Genomic DNA, 23,503 nt, shown 5'->3' with positions numbered 1-23,503 from the left:
TGTAACATTTATTGAAGTGCACACCCAATATCTTTGAGCACATACCCGAAAGACGATGACACAAGAAGGAATGGAATGTAAAATGAGAGACATGACAACATGATCCTAAAAGCTAACAGAGGATGAATTCATTTTTAGTTAAATATTTCAGAGAAAATTAGTCATATATTTTCAGTTGTCTTAAAGGATCATTACAGAGAATAGTGATACTGGGCTATGGTAGTAGTGGAAATGGAGAATAAGGGTGTGATGGAAGGAAATAAGCCTTGTTTAGATGCCATATAGAATCTTGAGAGTGATGAGAGCTAATATAGGAAAAGTAGGTTGAATGTCCATTATGGGTGATTTTTTATATATCTATATATGAGTACAGATATGTATGTGTATCTATCTATATCTATACCTACATCTACTGAGCTGAAATATCTTTCCATATAATGCTCAAAATATAATCATGAAGGCTTATGAACACAGATGTAAGAATATCCTGAGTTTCTTTTTTTCCAGAGCAAAATTGCATTCATGACTTATGCATGTCAATGCTATGACAGAGAATTAATTGGCACCAATGAAATGAGGCATTGTGTCTTGGCATTCAGACTCCTCATATAAACATCTTCCATTAAAAAGTTCAGTTCAAGAGACGCTCCTCCATAATAGCCTTTATTTACTCTAATGTATTAAAAACATGTGGGGCCAGAATAGGGCTTGCAAATGTATCTAACTCCTCCCCCAAGAAAACTCATGCTGAAGGGTATAGGCCTGTGTGATGATTAACTATTTCTCAGGCCTTAGGAACTGCTTAAAAACCATTGTTTACTCTCTGGGCATCCAGGACCATGGATGTCTGTGGCATTTCCCTTCACCCCAGGGATTCTCAGATCTTGGTCTAAGAATTGTTCATAAAATGATGTCATAATGAATGCACTGATGAAGCACTGTCAGCTGCTGCTTGCAAAGATAGGACAAAATCACAGCACTGTCTAATGCTTTCCTGCATTCTCAGAGTCAGTTGTGGATAGTCTCTATCAGCCAGATGTGAACTTAATCCACTGTAGTCAGCTAACTTTGGGATGACTCTACACCTACGTTGCTGACCATAATTATTTCCTGCTGTAGGAACACTACTCTCACTGCATGTGAACCTTGTTTGGATTTCCTGTATTGGCTGCCATGTCAGGTTATAAAACAGTTTTTTTTAAAAGTATGAAATCTGTAAGAGCTCTATAAAAGTAAGATGTTAATTAGCATTCCCCAAATCCTTGTTCTACTGATGTTTATCTAGAGAAAGATTTCTTTTTCAGTATTTATAAAATAGTATTTAAGGTCTCCATTATAGGTGAAAGAAGCTGATTCCCATGGACAATCTAATTTAGCTATAAACCACATGACTAACCACATCCATCCCACTTCATTTAGCACAAACATGGAAGGTAAGAAAAGGTCTACTCCAAGCAACTATAAGCAGATGGTGCTTGCTTCCAAAGTTTCTTCCATCCTTTCTGAATATTGCTCCCATTCCTCCTCCCTCAACAATCAAGTGGCATGGGAGATATATAACAAACAGAGATTTTTTCTTTGGCTCAAAAAAAATTCTTTATCTTGTCAAGAAATTTACACTTACTATGGGAAAATGCTTTTTGACACTTAAGAGTTCTACCTAAAGATTCATTAAAGTTTCACTTCACTGAAGTAACTTGGTGTATCCCATTACAAATCTAGGTCAAAGTAAACCATGATTCTGGCTACATGTCTGATGGCCAGTGGCTAAATAAGCCATTTTGACCTGAAATAAATTCTTCTGTGCTGCTTCTCACTCCAAAACAGTGGTTTACAAACTTCTCTTCTCAGTGACACACCAAGCAACAACATTTATGTGTTCAATTTACTCTCATGGGCACATCATCCACAAACTTTATTTCGTCAAGTGCTTTGGTGATTCAGAATCTCCACAGTTTTTAATGACCCTCTAGTCAGGGGCTGAGGGATGTACAATTTCTGAGTTAGCTACAGCTCTATTCTCTCCTGCAAAGTATACCAGAATGCAGGCAAGTGAGACACCACGACACAAATAAGCTTTAAAGCATTCTAATTTATATTATAAAAACTAACTCATTTACAAACTCAGTATTCTAAGACTTCTCCAAATCAAATGATTTTATGACACTTAATCCATACAATTCAGTGCCAGGACGGGAAGTTGAAATGTGCTGCTCTAAAAGAGGATGTCAACCAGTTCTGGGGCAGCATGTGAACCCTAGTAGTGGCAGTATTAGGCTTGCAGTTAGAATCCTAGTTACTAAGAACTTCAGGCACTGTGATGAAAGTGCTGGTTTCATTGGCACACTTTGTTCAATCTCTACTGAAATATCTGTGTACAGGATGGAGAAATAACACAGGAGAACTATTAGAATTCCATTTAGGTCTAATAATAGTGTAATATAGATACAAGTTTGTTAGAAACAACAAAGATGGAAGGAAATTAGAATAGTGATTCAGCTTGAGGTAAAGAGTACCATATCTGGCTCCTGAGCCATTTTCTCTTAATTCTGGTGCATCACAAATGCCAGTAAGAAGCTGAGAAGATCAGTTAGTTGTACAAATAAATGGGTCATTGACCAGGAAGAAATGGTTGATGGTCCCTGGAGATATATGGGCTTTGGGACTCCAGAAATTCTTTTGACTTGAACGTAATTTGTACTCTCTCCCCCTATTCCCTCATTTCCCTTGATCACTTCAGATCTAAAGACTAATTACATTATGATTTTTGGGTGAATTAGTGCCACTGTGGAATTTAATGATGGGGACTGGGCTTTGCAAGCTACTTCTTTCTCTGCAGCAACTCCTGTAAAAAAGCTGATCAAGGGGTACCTGGGTGGCTCAGTGGTTGAGCATCTCCCTTTGGCTCAGGTCGTGATCCCAGGATCCTGGGATCAAGTCCCATAGTGAGCCTGCTTCTCCCTCTGCCTGTGTCTCTCCCTCTCTCTGTGTGCCTCTCATGAATAAATAAATACAATCTTTTTAAAAAGCTGATAGAAGAATATAAATGGATGGGACCCCAGTTCCAGTCATCTAATCCTGTGAAGTACAGAAACACTTTTTCACACCCTTACTTCATAACAACACATAGATTCTCAGAGACATATTTCCTCTGAGCAGCTACAACAAAACTTCTCTCTACAACTGCACAATCACACATATTTCTGCAACAGTGGCCTGTCCCAACATATGAAACAAATGCCAGCAAAGTTTATGTTAGTTTAAATATTGTAATTTCAATACAGTGTCTGACAAACTGAATTTATTGAAGAGACTTGTCTAGGATAAAAATGCAATTGGTTGTCATAGCCACACATATTTTTTGTGTGTTTTCTGAGTCTGTTTGTGGAATCTAACTACAAATAACTCTTTGTCCCATTTGAATGAGAACACACTGGAATGGCCGCCTGAAAATGTAATAATCTTGTCTTAATATCAATTTTCTCAAGACTCAGTTAAAACAAACAAGAAAAGCCTTTTCCTGTATCTCAACCAAGTCTGATAAGCATCTAGGGCTATTTCTTTATAAAATTTTCACAAAACACACTCCCACACTCCAAAATGCTCTCATGAAACCAAATAATTGCTACCATTTTCCTCTTTCTATTGTTATATTAATACACACACAGACACATATGCAGTCTTGCACACACATACACACACACATACATCTGCACATTGTCTGGAGGTATTTGCTATACAAACACCTCAACATCCTCACTTTTCTTTATCTTGGGCTTGGGTATGCAACATTTTTCAGACTTTTCAATAATATGCTAATAGCAAATTAGGCTTTTATGTGATCTATGGATTATGTTCTTCCAGGAACTGCCAATTTTACTCTAATATGATTCCAGTATGCTGAGAGAGTTATTCAAGCTAGAATGTGCTGAAGAGATGAATGTGGCTTCCATGCAGGGCATATTTCAACTTTTCCCAAATAACATTCTTGTAGAGATTAGAGGATAGTCTGGCAGCCAGACCCAGCCAATTAAAACAGTAATTGAAATGGTTGAAAATGTTTTCCTTGGCAAAATCTGGTTATTTTGCTTCATTTTGGGTTTCCTTGAATAACAACAACAACAAAATAGGGTCAATCATAAGACTGCTAATTTATTTTCTTGGTTATCTTTTCTCATCAAACAAAGAAGGGCTGCTGTGTAGCCAAAATGAAGACTTGAACACTGCAGTATGGATTATATGAGAGTACACAGAGCAATTCTTAAGCTAACAACAGTAAATCTCTTCTCGGCAGAGAATATGTGGGAATTTCTGTTGTGGGTGAAAGGGGTAAAATGAGGAGGGGGGTTCAGTAGGAAATAAAAATACAGAAGAGGCATCCTTGGAAAATGTAGGTTTACTTTCTCCCAGATCAATAGATACTTAAACATTGAGATTTCTAATTCAAAGATAACTGAATTAAAGAATTAAAAAATCAATTTATGTGCCTTACTTCTCTTCTGCTGGAATCAGTTGTGTGCCACTAAATGTTTAATCGTCATCTGGGATCCGAGAGCATCTGATTTTTTAGCATTAGCCAATGTCCATGATGTAAACACTTTTTTTGTGTGTGGCTAATTTCAATATACCAACCCGACATTCCTGAATATAAGAGCTGGAACGCAATATGCACAGTCAACTTTTGCAAGCCACCGTAAGCCGCTCCAGCACATCACTGAGTGAAGTCATAGTTTTACAAAGAAGACAGATATGAAAATGCAATCTAGACTGACATTGGATAAAAATACCGATAAAGGAAATTAGTAGGCAAAAATTATCATCTTACAAATCAATCAAAGTTTTGCTGGTTGAAATTGTAAAACATATTTGGATATGAGAAAATCCAAATCATAGCATTGATTTTAAAAGAAAAACACTTTCTTATGTCAATCCACCCTTCTTCCCTTTCAAACCCTACTTGTAAGCTCAAATCCTCTAAAGAAGTCTGAAAATAGGTGGTGTATCCATTTTAGCATCCTCTTTGAATTAAAACCATTTCAAAATGCCATGTACTAGCTGGGCAAACCCCACACACAGTAGAATCATGTGGGGAGCTTCCATGAAGTACTCATTCCTTGATCCTACCCAGGATCAACTAAATTAGAAGGCTTTTTTGAGGGTGTCATGAGGTCATTATCTCGGGGTCCTAGTATTGAACCTTGTATCCAGGCTCCAGGTTCAGCCAGCAGTCTGCTTTTCCCTCTGCCCCTCCCCCTGCTCATGGTCTCTCTCTCTCTCTCTAATGAATTCACAAAATCTTAAAAAAAAAAAAAAAAAAAAGAAGAAGAAGAAGGCTTTGAGTAAGGCAAGGCAGTGATAGTTTTAAAAATTTCCCCAAGTGTTTATTTTGCAAGCAGGATTGAAAACAACTACTCTATATATTTATTTGTCTACATTCTCACAGATAATGTTCTGATAGGTGGCTCTATTCCACCCTACTAAATTATGAACTCTGGTTGGATCAATATATATAACTTACTTTTTTATCTTTATTCCTTCTTCCATCTCCATAGCATCAGAAAAAAAAACACCTTAAGTTTTGGATGGACTAGAAATATGACACTATTCTGTGGGCTCATATTTATTCTTACTTTCTCATTTTTAGGTTTCAAACCAACCTCAGAAATTTTTGAGATGGATTACATTCATCAGAAGCGTACTAATTAATAACGATTTTCAATTACCTCAGGACACACATGCAGAATAAATCACCTTTTTACCTGGAAATGGAAACTAATTATACATTTGATTTATTGAATGATTAATCCATAGAATTTATTGACACATGTGCTGTTATGAATGTCAGTATACAAAGCAAAAAAAGCAGTAAATGTTCCTGTCTTTTTAAAAATGTAAAAAATACATTAAAAATATGGGTGAGGTTTTAGCTTTCTCCCAGAAAGATAAACTAGATGATGTTATATAATAATTTCATACGATTAATTTACTTGCATGATTACTTTGAGAGGAAAAAAAATCCACTATGCAAAAAGGAACCTGGCCTATTTTCCAAATGCACAGTCCTCATCCTTACTGGTGGCCTTGATCAAATTTGAGAATCTTGAAAAGACACACTATCTATGAATCTTGGAAAGATGCATTTCATGTGCAGAAATCCATGCCACCCCCAGGCACTGCAATAGTGCCAAGAACAGCAAGAAGCACAACAAAGAGCAGCTGTGGCTCTTTGCATGTGTGATACCATTTAGGCTAATGCCCAGGATATTGTATCATTTGTCCATAGGCTGCAGCTGTACCCGCTGGCAGATCATGGAAGGTGGCAAAAACACGTAAGGCAGAAACTGGCACCAATCCTTGCTTCTCCCCCACACCACTCACTTCCTTGCAGCACTACTCTGGGCCCTGTTCACTGACAGCTGTGGCCAGCATCTGGGCAAAACATGTAATAGAATCCAGCCGGAGAGTAAGTGTTATCACTTGACCCTGTCCCTGGTTAGTCTTCTGTGCAGGTGTATCTGAAGGAAAGCGTGTTAACTCACCTGCTATGCTACAAGCTATTCCCAAACACAGAGGTTTCAAACAGCAATCATTTATCATTATTTATACCTATGTGAGCAGAATGGGGTTCAGATGATCAAGGCTAGGCTCAGCCAATGGCTTTGTTACTCACTGTGTTTTTGTGGATTGACCAAGGGAGCTCTGGCCTCTGTGTCCTCATTCCGGGGCCCAGTCTGCGGAGGCAGGAGCAACCTAGAACAAAGCTCTTACACAGCAATGGGGAGGTGCAAAGGTGCCAAGTGGAAATACAGGGCTTTTAATGCCTAGAATTAGAGCTGGCAAATGGCCACTTTTGTTCATGGACTATTGGCCGAAACCAGTCATATGACTGAGTTCAAATTCAAGCAATGAAGAACCACACTCTGCCCATGAAGAGACCATAGCAAAGGCATAGATACAGAATGGAATAAAGATTTAAGCCCAAAGGATCAATCCATTATGTAAAGCTGTCAGTTTTTCTGGATAAAATAATGATAATGATAATAATGATGGTGATGCTGATGATAGCAACTATCTTACTATGCACTGACAGTGGCCCAGGCATTGTTCCACACAGTCTGTGTCTGTCTCTCTCTATATGTATATAAAATCTCATTAAATCCTCAAGATAATCCTATGAAATGAGTATTGCTATATCCTCACTTTACAGACAAGGTAGCATTGGTAGGGAAATAATTTATAAGAAAATAATAGGAAATTATTAATTTAAAATAACAACGGTTACTCATTTTCTTAAACTATTGTACCGGCATATTATATAGATTACTTATGGTATTGCTGGGACTTCCCACCTTGACATTATCTGTCTTGGGAGCAGATACAAGCAGTCTGGACCATTGTGGCATGATTATATAGGAAAAGGGACAGCAATACATGTTTGTCACTGGGGTTTACCTATAAAACGTGCACATAACTAGAGCAATGACCTCCCAAATAAACTAGCAAACATCCTTGATGCAAAAGCTAAAAAAAACAATGATGGTAAACGTGTCCAAAACAGAATGATTATGTTCAAAATAGCCTCATAAGTTCAAAAATCTATAAACAAAAATAATATGTTAATAACAGTAATTTCGACTGTAAAGTACTGTTAACAACTACAAGGATCCTGGCGAGGCAGAAGATTTGTGAAGTAACAGAAGAAAAAGTACACTTAACTTTGCAAAAAACAGAGGAGGTTATTCTTGAATTTATGTTCAAAATATACATTAAGGACTGTTTTTGGAAAACAATGACCATTAATAGAATTAAAAACTATACGTGTCAGTCTCAAATCACTTAATGGTATTCAGTTAAGCATAACAAATTTGGAAAACAAAACTCATTCATCTTCTCTCTCATTTCTTTTTTTTTAAATTTATTTATTCATGAGACACACACACAGAGAGAGAGAGAGAGAGAGAGAGAGAGAGGCAAAGACACAGGCAGAGGGAGAAGCAGGCTCCATGCAGAGAGCCTGACGTGGGACTCAATTCCAGGTCTCCAGGATCAGGCCCTGGGTTGAAGGCAGCACTAAACCTCTGAGCCACCCAGGCTGCCCTCTCTCATTTCTTTAGCAATTTTTTCATGACAACCTATGATTGCCAGGCAGTATTTAGATACTGTAGAAACAGCAGCAAACTAAGCAGATACATCCTAGCCCTCAGGGATCTTAATTTCAGTGTTGAGATACATACAATAAAGATGTTGAATAAATACATTATACAGTACATTAAAAGAATATAGTTACTACAAAAAATAAAATGGATAAGGAAGTTTGCAACTTTATTGTTTAACTTAATTTTTTAAAGTTTTTATTTATCTTCCAGTTATTTAACATACAGTGTAATATTAGTTTCATGTGTACAATGTAGTGATTCAACATTTCCACATAATACCCAGTGCTCCTCATAAGTGCACTCCTTAATCTCCATCACCTATTTTAAGTCTGCGATTTTAAACAGGGTAGTCAAGATAGGCCCTATTGAGAAAGTGATATCTGAGTTAAGACTTAAAGTAGCAAGGAACAAGAGAGTATGGGTGGCTCAGGTGGTTAAGCAACTGCCTTTGGCTTAGACCCTGATCCCAGAATCAGGGGATGGGATCGAGTCCTTCATCCTGCATCAGGCTCCTTGCTCAGTGGGAAGTCTGCTTCTCCCGCTGCCTGTCCCCTCTGCTCATGCTCCCTCTCTCTCTCTTTCTCAAATAAATAAATAAATAAATAAATAAATAAATAAATAAATAAATAAATAAAATCTTAAAAAAAAAAAGTAGCAAGGAACAAGCCATGTAGATAATGGAGATGAGAACTTTGCAGATACTGGAAACTCTTTTTGCAAAGAACCTGAGGCAGTAATATGCCTGATCTGTTCAAGGAAGAACAAGGTCAGTATATTAAGGTACAGAGTTTCTTTGAAAGAAAGGAAGGAAAAAAGAAAGAAGAGAGGGAGAGAGAGAGAGAGAGAGAGAGATGAAGGAAGGAAGGAAGGAAGGAAGGAAGGAAGGAAGGAAGGAAGGAAGGAAGGAAGGAAGGAAGGAAGGAAGGGGCAATAACTGATTTAAGAGGTAAATTGAGGAGATAGTAGCTAAATAGTAACAGAAGATCCAGGTATTTCTAGTTATTTGGATGTTTTATATTTTATTAATTAAGTTAGCTAATTAGCTAGACAGGTAGCTAATTTTAAGGAGATAATATATGCAAATAGTAAATTTTCAGTAGTACAAAGGAGTGCATTGAGAAGCAAACTCCTACCCTGCCCTTACCCAGAGTTCCCAGCTCCCACCCCAGAGCAAACAATGTTAGCAGGTCCTCTACGTATCTTTCCAGACATATAATGACGTTTTCTACTATCAGCCTCCAAGTGAGGTAATTTGGAAAAGCAGAATGTATCTTTGAGAGAGATCTAGACAAAGTTTGCTTTCATAGATGTACCTTCATCATTGTGCTATAATTATAGGCCCCCAGCAAGGACAGCAGCCCAAATCACGCTCATCCCAGGATAAGTGGGGTGGGGCCTATCTTGTGAAGTCACCAAGTCATTTCATGAAGAAGCTACCTGTGTGTGGCCATAATTTATTTTGAGAATTATTTCTGTTCCCATATCCAGAGGAAGATTCCATGACTGTCATTTCTTGTGTTATTTTCTCCCAAGGATAAGGAGTGATTTCACTTAGCACTTGAAAACAGGTGTAATGAAGTGAAAAAGCAAACTGTAAGGAAAAAAAGAGTAAAATACTAATAAAGTCTGTGTTTTACCGATGGGTAGAGACAGGTGACAATAGGTTCTTTGATAAGAGTTAGAAGGTGCAAGGCAATCCAAGATTTTCCTCTAAGTGCAGCCAAATTATGTGTCAGGCAAGTGTTATGACCACTACACTATGGAAATCAGCCAAATTATATGTAATGTATATTTCAGGCTTTCAGACATTTCCCTTGCAGGTAAACAAACAGGAATCCATAAAACTTCCTGTATGTCTCTGATATTATAGTTAGTCTGCTATTTTATCATGACCCTCACAGTCTGATTCTGCTCGGTGAGATGTCCTGTGTAATTTTCTAAAAGTTTTAGGAAAAGTGTCATATAATCATAGTTTCTGTTGCTCTAAACTTACTAGGATAAAGAAAAAGATGCTTTATTCTTCAGAAAGATCCTTATGATCCTCGCATTCACCAACAATGGCAACAAAGCAAACTCTTTACAAGTGCCTAAATTTTCTCAATCCAGGTAATCCCAGAAGATGCTAAATAATCATCATCATTATCACCACCACCACCACCACTACCATCACCATCATCATCATCATCATCAAAAGGTGAGGGTAAGAATGCTACCAATTGAATTTAACTTGGATATTTTTTGTAACTTCTATGATAACATGTCTCAAACTTCTAAAAGCCACTAGAATGTAAGCTCCATGAGATAATGCCTATTTCCATAATGTTTAGGCCTATGCCTAGCCCTCATGTTATGGTTAATTTTATGCATCAATTTGGCTACGCCATGGTACCTAGATATTTGGTCAAATGTTCTTGTAGATATCTCTGTGAAACTATTTTAAAAATGAGGTGTACATTTAAAACAGAAGACTTTGGGAAAGCAAATTACCTCCATGATGTGTGTGGGTCTCATCCAATCAATTGAAGGCCTTAATAGAAAAAAGAATGACCTGCCCAAGCCAAGAAGTAATCCTGCCAGCAAAACTGCTTTCAGACACAAACTGTAACTCTTCCCTACGTCTCCAGTCAGTAGGCCTACCCTGCAGATCTTGGACTTGGCAAGCTTCTACATCACCAGAGCCAATTCCTTAAAATAAATGTCTCTATAAATGTAACTAAAAATTATATATGCACATCTAGGTAGTCCCTTTTCTCTAAAGAACTCTAATACAATTTAGTAGGTACAAATAGCATTTGCTGAATGAATGAATGAAATACTAATTCATGACCAATGTATGTATGTTTCTTCGGTGGATATGTTTGCATGTGTTCAAATTCTTTTTATTTCAAAATAATCATTAAAACTCTTATTGTACAAACTCCATAATTTAGAAGCAAAATTTAACTGTTACAACTCTTGCTACTATTTTCCTGATAACCTAAATAGATGGTATCCAGCTTTCTCTATTGGTAAAGGAGAGGAGTGGTAGCTTTATTTTGAATTATATCACTCTGTTTGTTTTTAAAGATTTTATTTATTTATTCATGTGAGACACACACACACACACACACACAGAGAGAGAGAGAGAGAGAGAGAGAGGCAGAGACGCAGGCAGAGGGAGAAGCAGGCTCCATGCATTGAGCCTGATGCGGGACTTGATCCCAGGTCTCCATGATCACTCCCTGGACTGAAGGCGGTGCTAAACTGCTGACCCACCAGGGCTGCCCACATCACTCTGTTCTTGACCCCACTCCACAGTGAAATTGCCAGAGTTTAACACATCTCCAAAATCCAATCTCTAGAAGGATTTTGTACCTCAAAGTATCATTTTCTGGAAAACAGTGTTTGCATATCAGTAGATTTTCTCTAATCTGCTGGACATAAATAGCCAATTATAGCTGCCAATGATCATTTCTTATCAAGTGAACATTAGGAATATAATCTGTAACTCATAGTTTATCTGTGTCTTCCTAAATCAATGTCAACACACACACACACACAAAGTGCTCATGTACTAAAATGCATTTTGTTGCTTTATCAGAAAAGAACAGCAATGAAAGCAAGGCCACAGTGATCTCCTCACTAGGCTGAGCTGATAGGTTATCTCTGGAATTAAAATGTATGGTTAGTTTGTACTAGAATTTCCAGTCTTCTCATTCCAATTCATTTTTCCTTAACTTAAAAAATTATGTAAATTCCATTTTCTTTTATATTCTATGCCTTGCTTGCTTCCTCTGACATATATAAATCATCATAAAATTTGACTACAAGCCTTTTTTGCTTTTAAAATTTTTCACCTAATCTAATGCACTTATATTATTCTATTAGGACTCTCATTTAATGATCTAGCAGCCTTCATTTAATGATACACACTTAAGACTCAATCTGAAGATTCAAATCAATTAACACTAATGAAGACCTTTGACAAAGAAGTCAATAGACATATTAAGGATGCTTGAAATATGAGTAATGTAAATACAGCATCCCACAACAAGTGAAGAGAAAATTGTTATTTAGTCTTTCTCTTATTTTTACCTTAATCTTCCCCTGCTATTGTCCAACCTGGGCTTCCTTACCCAGCATAGTCAATCTAGACCATGTATGCTTACTATCAAAATATAACCCTCTGTTGTCCCATGCTGGGATTCATATATAAAACTAATGTACTCAGGGGAAGCCCGGGTGGCTCAGCAGTTTAGTGCTGTCTTCAGCCCAGGGCCTGATCCTGGAGACCCGGGATTGAGTCCCACATTGGGCTCCCTGCATGGAGTCTGTTTCTCCCTCTGCCTGTGTTTCTGCCTCTCTCTCTTCCTGTGTCTCTCATGAATAAATAAATAAAAGCTTAAAAAAAAAAACAACAACAATGTACTCATAGGGACTAATGGGTTAATAATACTTTGATACTGCCAGATGCCAACCGACAGAGTGTTTTAGAGATGATGTCTTAATCTGAACAATGCAATCCATTAGCTGGAACTTTAATTTCCAACTGATTGACAGAAAAAATATTTGGTGTTAAAATGGCTTTTGGAACCCCCTAAATCAAACCAGCTAGGGATGTGCCTACTTGGCCTTCATGGGGAGTTTACTAAAATTATGATTTTGTTAGACACTCAACAAAGAATCTAAAAAGACCAAAACAGGAAAGAAAACAGATATTATAATATTAATATCAGTTTTAGGGGAGAATTTTATCATCTAATATAATTAGACTTCTTGTGTCATTAAAAGTGTTAGCTCCTAAAGTCATTCATAAGTAAATGAATCTGTGAGGCATGACTTCTGATCAATAGTAGAACTGAGGACACCCTTCAAATGTAGCTTCCATATAGAAAACCGAAGGAACAATTCAACTGGATTCCTATGTGAAATGGGTAGATTAACCTCCAAGATAAGGAAGGAAGGGAGGGAGGGAGGAAGGAAGGAAGAAGGAAGGAAGGAAGGAAGGAAGGAAGGAAGGAAGGAAGGAAGGAAGGAAGGAAGGAAGGAAGGAAGAAAGGAGGGAGGAATTTATATCTTAGAAATTAAAGCTGGGCGGCCCCGGTGGCTCAGTGGTTTAGCGCCCCCTTCAGCCCAGGGTGTGATCCTGGAGACCCGGGATCGAGTCCCACGTCTGGCTCCCAGCATGGAGCCTGCTTCTCTCTGCCTGCGTCTCTGCTTCTCTCTCTGTGTCTCATTAATAAATAAATAAAATCTTAAAAAAAAAAAGAAATTAAAGCTGGCTGATATCTTATAAAACCAGCATTATCCATTTAAGGAACTATAAAAGAAGAGAGAGGTAAAATTAGGTTCAATTTTGCATTTGTAGAGATGAAATAGAACTTTTTCTAAAAGAAGTTAATAAACACAAGATTAGATATTAAAACAAGTTCCTTTGAAAAGACAAAATGTATGAAACATATTTGTTTGGGAAGTTGCCGTGTAAAGCCTCTGATGTTGGGCAAAGTAAAGGAAAATGTTGGACCTTGAGCTTAATTTTTTTAGTGAGTAGTAATGAACTCATCTAAATAGCATTTCCTCTTTTGTACTTTGCCTAAGCTATTCTTCTAAATTGTAATATTTATCCATGCCAATTCCCAGAGATTCTCATATTTCTGTCTCAGTGCTGCTCATGAAATAAACAAAATTCCTGCAGACTGGAGCTACATCTTAAATAGATTCATATTATAAGTAAGCCCATGGTGTAGTAAAGTACACAGCACAGGGAGCCAAGGGGGTCTGCATTGTAGGCTCAGCTCTGCTGCTGGCTTTCTGACAATGACCTTCCTGTCCTTGGGTTTTCTCTTCAGTGAAACAAGAGAGATATAATAAATAACTCCTCACTTATCTTCCAACCAGCAGAATTTGTCTTTGTTATATAAAAGTAGCCTGACCATGAATAACAATCTTAATAGCAATGAGAAATGCATGGAGTCACTTTTCAAAAACTTCGAGACTCTTGGATCTTGAATAAAAGCTTAGGAATCATAAATTTGTCCCCCATCTCCATTCAGAAATGCACTTTAGCCATTCAAATATGATCTTCCAGGCCAATCATAAAGATATTCAAACATCACAACTTCTGTAACTTAAGGCCAGAAATGCTTCCTTACTTCTGGTCTGAGTTGCCTGGCTGGATTCTATCCTTAGCAGGGAAGGAACACAATTGGGCTGACCATTTAAGTGCTATCTATTATTAATCTGAGCCATGGTAAATTTGTTTGTACTACAGTTTCTGAGGTCTTACATTGCCCATGATAGGACCTGATCCTCTGATGGAATGTTCTCTTGCAGGTCTAAAATGACTGGATGATAAAGCCTAACAGGTTAGCAGGAATACTGAGCAGTTCTTGATAGGGAACACAGGGAAGGACATTGTTTCTCTCACTGACCAGTCTGCCAAATGCACAGTGGCTCTGGACATCACACTCATTAAAAACCCAAATTTGGAAATATTAAATTGATTCTTCTAGAATGAAATATGGACTCAGGAAATTGTGTTTTTAAAATATGGCAAAATTTCTAATAGTCACCAGTGCTTAAAAGAGATAGGAAAAAAAAATGAGAGAGCGTGTGTGCGAGCAGGGATGGGGGTAGAGGGAGATGGAGAATCCTAAGCAGGCTCCACACTCAGTGCAGACCTGATGCAGGGCTGGATCTCAAGACCGTGAGATGATGACCTGAGCCAAAATCAAGAGTCGAATGCTCAACCGACTGAGCCACCCAGGTGCCCCAAAAGAGCTGGGAAAATTTGACTGAAACAAACATAATGGTATTGTGTAGTCCCACCTCCTGCCTTCTAAAAGGTGAGTTCTTACATTGCCCATTTTATAGACAAGGCTGATAAAGTGGAAAAGCAATCATACCAAAAGTGAATGCATCAAGAAGTGTAGGCAATGCTAACCATGTAAGCTATTTAAGAGGGAACAGCACCCGGTATTGAAAAGAAGGTGAAAGTTGTTTTTCTTTGCTGACACAAAGTAACCAGCAAAAGCTTCCTTGTTCAGTTTCCCCCTCATTTGAGTTGTGTGTCTATCCTGTGAGAAGCCTGGAGGAGGGCAAAGTGATATTCCCTGGGGATGGCCTTTCCCAGCCTCTACTAGAGCCACCCAGGTCTGTGAATCAATGCCGGGGATGGGCCCAGGACAGTTTTCCTCTTCCCACGCAGGCCGTGATTAAGATGGCATCTGTCAACAGAGCCTTTCGACTGTATTTCCAGCCCAGCTTCCTCCCAGCTGACTCATCCAATGATGACACAATCTAATGTTTATGACCTAGCAGTTGATCACCATGGAAGTAGCACAAACCTTAGACTGTTGAGGAGCAAAACCAGTGTTGGGATGCTGGACGGGTCAGGAAAAGGAGAAAGAAGACCCTCATTCATCAAGACCACATGTGAGCACTGAACACCCCATTCCTCATGTGGGCACTTCCACTGGTTGCTAAAACTGATATTTGGATGCCTTGTGCCTTTTGGAGAACCCAAGGAAGGACTTAGGGTAACCGAGTGCAAACAAATGCCATGGCATTTGGAAATGAAGAACAGGAAGCAGAAGGGAAAATGTGTATGTAGCAATTTAATGAGGTTTGGATTACAAATTCTGTTTCCTTACCTTTTTGCCAGCATGTGGCAATGGTTTTAAAAAGAGAAAGAGAATGTGCTGAATGCCAGGAAAAGACTAAGATCCCCCAAAACTCAACCTTCCAGACAGTCTTGCTGGTATATTCACAAGCTGAGAGTATCAGGATCAACTTTCTGGTTATTCCATGCCCCCTTGCCCCATAAAAATAAAAGCCAAAATGAAAAAGCAAGCCAATGGAATAAAATAACTGCTTTTTAGTAAAGATCATTGTATCAAATGCTGTGAGTGGCAAGAGGTCTTGGCATAGATGTGGTAGCAAGATGAGGACAGTGGTGTGGTCAAGGTGAAGTGAGTCTGCCTTCCTGGACTGCTCTTCCCAGACTAATAATCAAAAAGAGCTGTCCTTCTCCAGCCCCAAACAGCCCGGTAGGAACAGTGTCTCCCAGTACTGCTTGCGGCTTATAAGTAATGTGAGAGTCTTTTTATAACTGTTGAGGTTTAATTTGAAAGGAAGCTCAGAATCAGCGGTAAAGGGAGGGGAATGTTGTGAACTACAGACCATCTGAAATGGGGAAAATCATAAATACCAGAGTGTCTGATTATGTGAGTGTCTCTTGAAGTTGAATAATGGACCTTCTTCATGTTCTGCTTTTCTGGACTTGGCTCTCTCTGACAAATTTGCAGGCATCAGGGTCTGTCTGGAATTCATTCCAAGTTGGAGGGATATTTTTTCCCTTGACATTTTGCAGCTGAAACAGCCCCGAGCAGGAAGCTGAGGAGTGTAACATTACCAAATATGTCCTTTCTCCTGCCCTTATATTTTATTTCCACAGGAAAGGAAGGCAGATGAGGGCCAAGGGGAGCTGGCCAATGAGAACGCAGCTACAGGGGCGGCCTCTACAGGAGGTGGGGAAATTGATCAGATGCCATTTTTCACAAAAAAGGAGAAACTATTAGAAGTACCAGTGGTTGAAATGTGTGCTGTGCTGGAGGAGGAAGTCTGATCATTTCCTATAAATCACTCTGCTGTTTCAGGGGAATTCTTTATCACCACATTGGTCTCATTTTTCATGTAGGCCTTGTTAGGAAAGCAAGCAGTGTGGTGACTGCTAACATGTCATGGCTTCAGATTCTTTATTTGTAAAATGAATATTTGGATGTGATGACTCTCAGGTCCCTCCAGGTTCCCAAGACTAAAGTCTACAAGCTAATTTGATCACATGCCTTAATTGCTAAAATAAATTTGAATATCCTTCTAGTTATATGTGGATGTGTGCATATGTGTGTGTGTATAGCTATATGTATTGCTTTATAACTATGTTATAAACTTACAAAATATATGAAGCATATATACAAAATATATAAAGCATGAATACAAATTAAAAAGGAGACCAAATATGTAAATTCTAATATTTTCTCTCCAAACTTCAATAGCTTATCTTAAATACTTTGTAGGGTCTCTTTGGAGATCACTGCTCTAAGCTACATTTGAGCTCAACTTTTCTTATGGGTGTAAGACATTAATCATCATTTCCACAGGGGCCAAGAAAGAACATAAGTCAGTAAAATGACTGCAGGTAACATATCCTTTGTTTGCATATTACGTACATAATAAAGTTTTGTTTTTAACATGCAATTTTCTGTGGCACCTGGGTGGCTCAGTGGTTGAGCATCACACCTTCAGCTCAGGGCATGATCTGGGGGTCCTGGGATTGAGTCCTGAATCTGACTCCCTGCAGGGAGCCTGCTTCTCTCTCTGCCTATGTCTCGGCCTCTCTTTGTGTGTCTCTCATGGATAAATAAATGAAATCTTTAAAACAAAAACATAAATCTTTTGGTTAATCTTGTTGTACTACTTTTAAAAAAGAATAATTTCAGAGAAATGTCTTTATTGAAAAAAAAATAGCAATGTAAGTTTGTTGTAAATGGCAATTGACAATTAATCTTGAGTCAGGGAACTATCTGGGAGCAGTAGAAACTGGGGTAATCTGGAGTGTGTATGTTGTGTTCAAAGACAGAAGCTGCTTTTCAGCCCCAGCGAGCTTTGGTCATGCAGGAATGGAGACCTAGTGCTGCCAAATGTGATTTTTCAAAAGAATTGGGAGGCCCATATTTTAATGCAAAATTAAGTTAATTTCTCAAATTAATATTGCTCAATAACTTTAGGGCCAAGCACATGATAATGATGACCTATCCTCAGCTAATGGGCAGGCCCTTGGTGATCTCTGACCTAATAATCAGCTGAGTTAGTTCTGTAATTTTTGTGATAATATTGGCACTATATGCAGACATCCCAAGTTCTGGGCAGGGTGGTTATGTATGTGTAAGAGAGAAAAACATGAATGTCATTTCTTTAGGATCATGTTTTTCTCTCACCAGCTTTTCAAAAGGAGTCACTTCTTGGATACTTTTAAGGCTGCCCCATCAGACCAGTAATCTATGTTGTTTAGTCATAAAAAATAAGGAAAATATTACATTGCTTTTGATACATCTGTCATTTTTGTATATGGAGATACCATAGGAAAAAAAGTATTACCTTAAATTTTAATGTTATATTGATTAGCAAACCTTTTCATAGATTTTTTCAGTAAATATTGAAGCTCTGTGGGCCATCTGGTTGCTGTTGCAACAACTCAGTTCTATGTGGCTGCTCAAAAGCAGCCATAGACAATACATTTCAAACAAATGAGCCTGGCTGAGTTCCAATTAAGCTTTATTTACACTAACAGACTGTGGACCAGATTTGGCCTGTGGGCTGCAATTTGTCAGCTCCTATATTAAATCATAAACTCTTCTAGAGTGTAACCCATGTCTGATTTAACTCTATATCTTCAGTCCCTGCCTCCAGTGCATGGAGGCACTCCATGAATATTTGCTAAACTAAACTGAAGGGTATGGAAATTAGCCACTTGTGTCAATAATAATTAACTTCCCATTTGGGAGATAGACAACCCACAGTAGGGTTTATGCATTGTGTCCACCATGAGGCTTACATCAGCATATGAATTCCCTTAGGGATTTTGTGGCTCATTCAGTTGTTCTGAACAAGGAAAGGAGGTCCTGAATCAGGCTGATGAAGCAACCTGAGACTGTGTAGAGCCCACAGCCTGAAGGGCCAAAGAGCAAGAGCCATAAAAAGACCCTCAAAATTTTATAGACAAGCTTCTTCCAAATCTTTCCTCAACTCTTCTTTTTAACAACTTAAATGATCAAATACCAGGTATCTGTTGTGTCCTTACACTGTAGTGCAGCTTCTCAAAATTCTGGTCATGACTCAGTGGACACACGTTAAGATGTTTCCCAAAATAATTCTTACTCCTTTATTTTTCCATTTCTAAATTTTGTCTTTATGAACTGAGTTATAATTGACATACAACATGAGCTTCAGATATACAACATAACGATTTGTATTTGTATATATTGTAAAATGATCAACACAAAAAGCCCATAACATCCATCATCGTCAGTTGTCATATATTTAGAAAACTTTTCTTGCAGTGAGAACTTTTAAGAGCTACTCTCTTTGCAACTTTCAAATACGCAATACAGTATTATTAATTAGAGTTGCTGTGCTTTGCATTACATTCCTTATGACTTTTTTTTTATAACTTATTTATTTTATGCCTTTTATCCCTCTTTATCTATTTCTTCCATCCCAAACCCCCACCTCTAGCAATTACCAATCTGTGCTCTATATTTCTGAGTTCTGTTTTTTGTTTGTTTTTTTAGATACCTCATATAAATGAGATCAGAGAGTATTTGTCTTTCTCTGTCTGACTTAGTTCACTTAGCATAATGCCTCAAGGTTTGTCCACGTTGTCACTAATGTGAAGATTTCCTTCTTCTTTGTAGCTAAATATTATTCCATTTCTTTTTTTTTTTTTTTTAATTTTTTTTTATTTATTTATTTATGATAGTCACAGAGAGAGAGAGAGCGCGGCAGAGACACAGGCAGAGGGAGGAACAGGCTCCATGCACCGGGAGCCTGATGTGGGATTCGATCCCGGGTCTCCAGGATCGCGCCCTGGGCCAAAGGCAGGCGCCAAACCGCTGCGCCACCCAGGGATCCCTATTATTCCATTTCTATATATCTTTTTTCTTTATCCCTACATTTTCTTTATTCATTCATCTATTGACTGACAATTTAGATTGTTTCCAAATATTGGCTAATTCTTATTCATAATATGAGCAATTTAATGGAATATCCTCTCTTTGTTTATATTTGATTTATTTTTAAGTGTGGGTCACAACTTTCTAAATGGACTTTATCACCCACTATATATGGCATTTGGTTTGACATTCATCGAAACATTCAGTTCTTATTCTAAAGAGACTTACATTCTAACCAGAGAGATAAGACACATATACACCAACATCTAGGGGACAGTATAACTTAGATAAGTTATGGCATCTGTGGCACTTGGGACTCTTCACTGGTAGTAGCTGGAGTTTCAGAAACCATAGATGAATGGTGATATTGGTCTAGGCTGCAGCCTTGACACATGGAAAATTTATTTGAAAGGAGAAGTGGGGAGAAATAAGTGAGGCCTGATAAGGCCTCACTTTAAGAAAAGAATAAGTCTTCCAAATAAAAATGCAGCTGAGGGCAGTTTCTTCTGATTCCATTCCCAGGATGAAGGAGGAGAGCCTCAATTAAAATTTAGCAGGGATTTGTTTACTGGAACAATATGTGAGAGCATTAAAGAAAAATGAAAGGTCCACATGATTCATTTCCAGAAGCCAAATGGAGTTATGGAAGGAAATGGTCTGAGAAGAATATGATTTTCTAAGTGAAGATAATGTTTTGGAGAGAAGAGACAAAATTTGAAGATTGGTGAGATCAATCCAGAATTTTTTTTATAGGCTATTAAGATTTTTAAGTTAGGCAAATACGGAAATACTTTGGTAGTTTTCTTTGGCTGGGGGCCCCTAAATGGTCAAATCTGGTGTGGTTTTGGATAGATAATGGGGAAAAGAACCAAATGGGTAGTCAAATCATCAAGCAGATTAATTAACTTTGATAGCCACATTTAAGTTATGAGTTAAAACACATTGATTGGGGGCAGCCTGCGTGGCTCAGCGGTTTAGTGCCGCCTTCAGCTCAGGGTGTGATCCTAGGGTCCTGGGACCGAATCCCACATCAGGCTCCCTGTGAAGAGCCTGCTTCTCCCTCTGCCTGTGTCTCTGCCTCTCTCTCTCTTTCTATGTCTCTCATGAATGAATAAATGAATAAAATCTCTAAAAAAAAAAAAATCACACTGTAGGAGTGAAGAGGCAAGGAATGGAAGGGATGGAATTGGCAGAGGGCCCAATAATCAAAATTACAAAGCAATTATGTAGACTGCCATTAACATAAAGACACTAGAAAGCAGGGGACCCTTGTAGAAGAGTTCTGAATGTGAGAACCAAGCCAAGTTGAAAAAAGTAAAATAAATAGAAATACAAAAAAGCTTGGGACAGATAAGCCCAAGAGAGACAAGTATATTTGAAAATCAGAAAATAAAAGACTGTATACCATAATTTAAGAAAAAAGGGCACAAGGCATGAAGAAAATAGAGGCTTAGGTTGAAACTGGAAGGGGAGGAAATAATGTAAATAAATACTGTTTTTCATTTTTATGTATGATTCTAACTTTATAATAAAAAAACAACAGTAACAAATGTCTTATGTAAAGATCATTTTCACTTGGATAATTCTACAATGGAGTTTTCAATTCGACAGGCTTTATGCAATAAACAAAAGAAATAAGAAAGTAATATCAGAAAAGGAGACAGAACATGAGAGACTCCTAACTCTGGGAAACGAACTAGGGGTGGTGGAAGGGGAGGTGGGCGGGGGTGGGGGTGACTGGGTGATGGGCACTGAGGGGGGCACTTGATGGGATGAGCACTGGGTGTTATTCTATATGTTGGCAAATTGAACACCAATAAAAAATAAATTTATAAAAAAAGAAAGTAATAATGAAGGAGAACAGATGGCATTCTTTTATACAAACAATGACATTGGAAATCAGTCTGGTTTATAAGACATTTAATGGAGGGTGTCTATAATTATCTCCCAATGATGTGTACTGCCAAATGTTTCTCAAAATATAATTTTTTTTAAAATTTTTATTTATTTATTTATTTATTTATGATAGTCACAGAGAGAGAGAGAGAGGCAGAGACACAGGCAGAGGGAGAAGCAGGCTCCATGCACCGGGAGCCCGATGTGGGATTCGATCCTGGGTCTCCAAGATCGCGCCCTGGGCCAAAGGCAGGCGCCAAACCGCTGCGCCACCCGGGATCCCTCAAAATATAATTAATTTTAAACCACTTTTAAAAAACCTTGGATGTTATGAATAAATCTAATGCTACTAAGTTCATGAGAAACCAGGCTTCATTTAGTTTACTGACATAATGTGCTTCACACAACACATTTAGGAAAAACCATATATATTTTTAAAGCCATAAATTATATTCTCTCTTAAAGTTTATCATCTTCCAAGTGGTTTATCCTATGTTTCCAAAGCACATCTGGAACAAATAATCTTTAGCAGTGGTATTATGGTTTCAAGGGCAAGGCTTATTGACCTTGGTTTCAAAGACCTACTCAAGATTCCTTCACTTCAGAAGAAAGGTCTAAATCTTTATCCTAATACTAGTTAAAAAATAACAAAGAACAAAATCAAGCAGCAGGACAGGTCCAGATAGTTTTGAGCCTCTATGTGAAAGAGGGGATAGAGGCTCCCATTCTGGAACCTAAAAGCTCAGGTCCCTTGTTAATGGAAATGCATTGAAAATAAAGAGTAGTAAGAGTCATAGACCATCCATCCTAGCTGTGGGACTCTTCTTCAGGATGGGATCCCATCTTTGTCATTTGCTCTTGAGGATGACCCACTATCTTCTCTCTATTCTAGGCAACTTGCCCTAATGGAAGGCTTTTACTCATACTATGATAGAAAATTTTTTCCTGGCCACTACATCAGCCCCCAGTGTTATTAAAATATTAACATTTTGTTACATTTTTTCCCTCTCTTTATCATAGTTTATTTACAGAGGTAAATTCATTATAAACATAGATATGTTTGTGTATGCTGTGTAGACTGGCAAACAATAATCTGACATCCCATGTTATTATCCCCACACAAAATGCAATAAACAATACTAAATGAGAGGGGAAGTTATTATAAAGTGTCACAGACACCAAGCAGTGACCTTGGAAAAGTGAGGATTTCCCTAAATCTTTGCACAAGACCAGAATTTATTCTGCACATGTTCTGTATTGCAACTCATGGCATGGAAATTTCAGTGACAAGACTTCATAAGAGGCAGAATAAAAATGACTGATTTTTTTTCAGGAAAAGAAAATCCTTGTTAGAAAAGAAACTGCATCCTAGAACCAAAAGCATATAACAATATTTTCTGAGTAAATAGGAAGATATTTTCAGGCTAAGGTGACATAACTTCTTTTCCTTGTTGAAATGTCACTCCTAGTAAGCCAGGTCATCTAACTCTGGTCACTTGGGAAGTGTGGCCAAAGTCCAGGAGTAATGGTTGCAGGACTCAAATTGGAGTGCTTGCTTCGGAGGCACATATGCCAAAATTAGAAAGATACAGAGAAGATTAGCATGGCCCCTGCACAAGGATGACACACAAATTCGTGAAGTGTTCCATTTTTTTCACATTTTCTGCATATTAAAAAATCCTATTGTACCAATGGTAAACTATTACATATCTATAAAATGAGAAAAAAAATAAAATTGGA

At 38.0% G+C, this 23,503-nt stretch overlaps 1 long non-coding RNA gene and 1 other non-coding gene across 18 annotated transcripts in view; both read left to right on the top strand.

Annotated features, from left to right (window-relative positions):
- Positions 1 to 940: 940 nt before the first annotated feature.
- LOC102156553 overlaps positions 941 to 23,503 on the top strand; it is an 83,966-nt gene continuing 61,403 nt past the window's right edge. For 6 of the 17 annotated variants that reach the window (XR_005353482.1, XR_005353495.1, XR_005353484.1 and 3 more), the window contains exons 1-4: positions 941 to 1,180; positions 10,263 to 10,350; positions 15,343 to 15,569; positions 20,390 to 20,591. This is a non-coding gene — a long non-coding RNA (uncharacterized LOC102156553). Of the gene's footprint in view, positions 1,181 to 10,262; positions 10,351 to 15,342; positions 15,740 to 16,590; positions 16,664 to 17,296; positions 17,335 to 20,389; positions 20,592 to 23,503 lie in introns of all 17 variants that reach the window. The other 11 variants (XR_005353486.1, XR_005353489.1, XR_005353490.1 and 8 more) reach the window with 8 other exon arrangements.
- LOC119869954 lies at positions 23,312 to 23,418 on the top strand. Its single transcript, XR_005354914.1, has one exon. It is a non-coding gene; the product is annotated as a U6 spliceosomal RNA (small nuclear RNA).

Source organism: Canis lupus, chromosome 1 (assembly GCF_011100685.1).
Source record: "Canis lupus familiaris isolate Mischka breed German Shepherd chromosome 1, alternate assembly UU_Cfam_GSD_1.0, whole genome shotgun sequence".
Classification (NCBI taxonomy): domain Eukaryota; kingdom Metazoa; phylum Chordata; class Mammalia; order Carnivora; family Canidae; genus Canis; species Canis lupus.
Note: the sequence above shows the minus strand (reverse complement) of the source record. Positions and strands in the feature narration are given on the sequence as shown.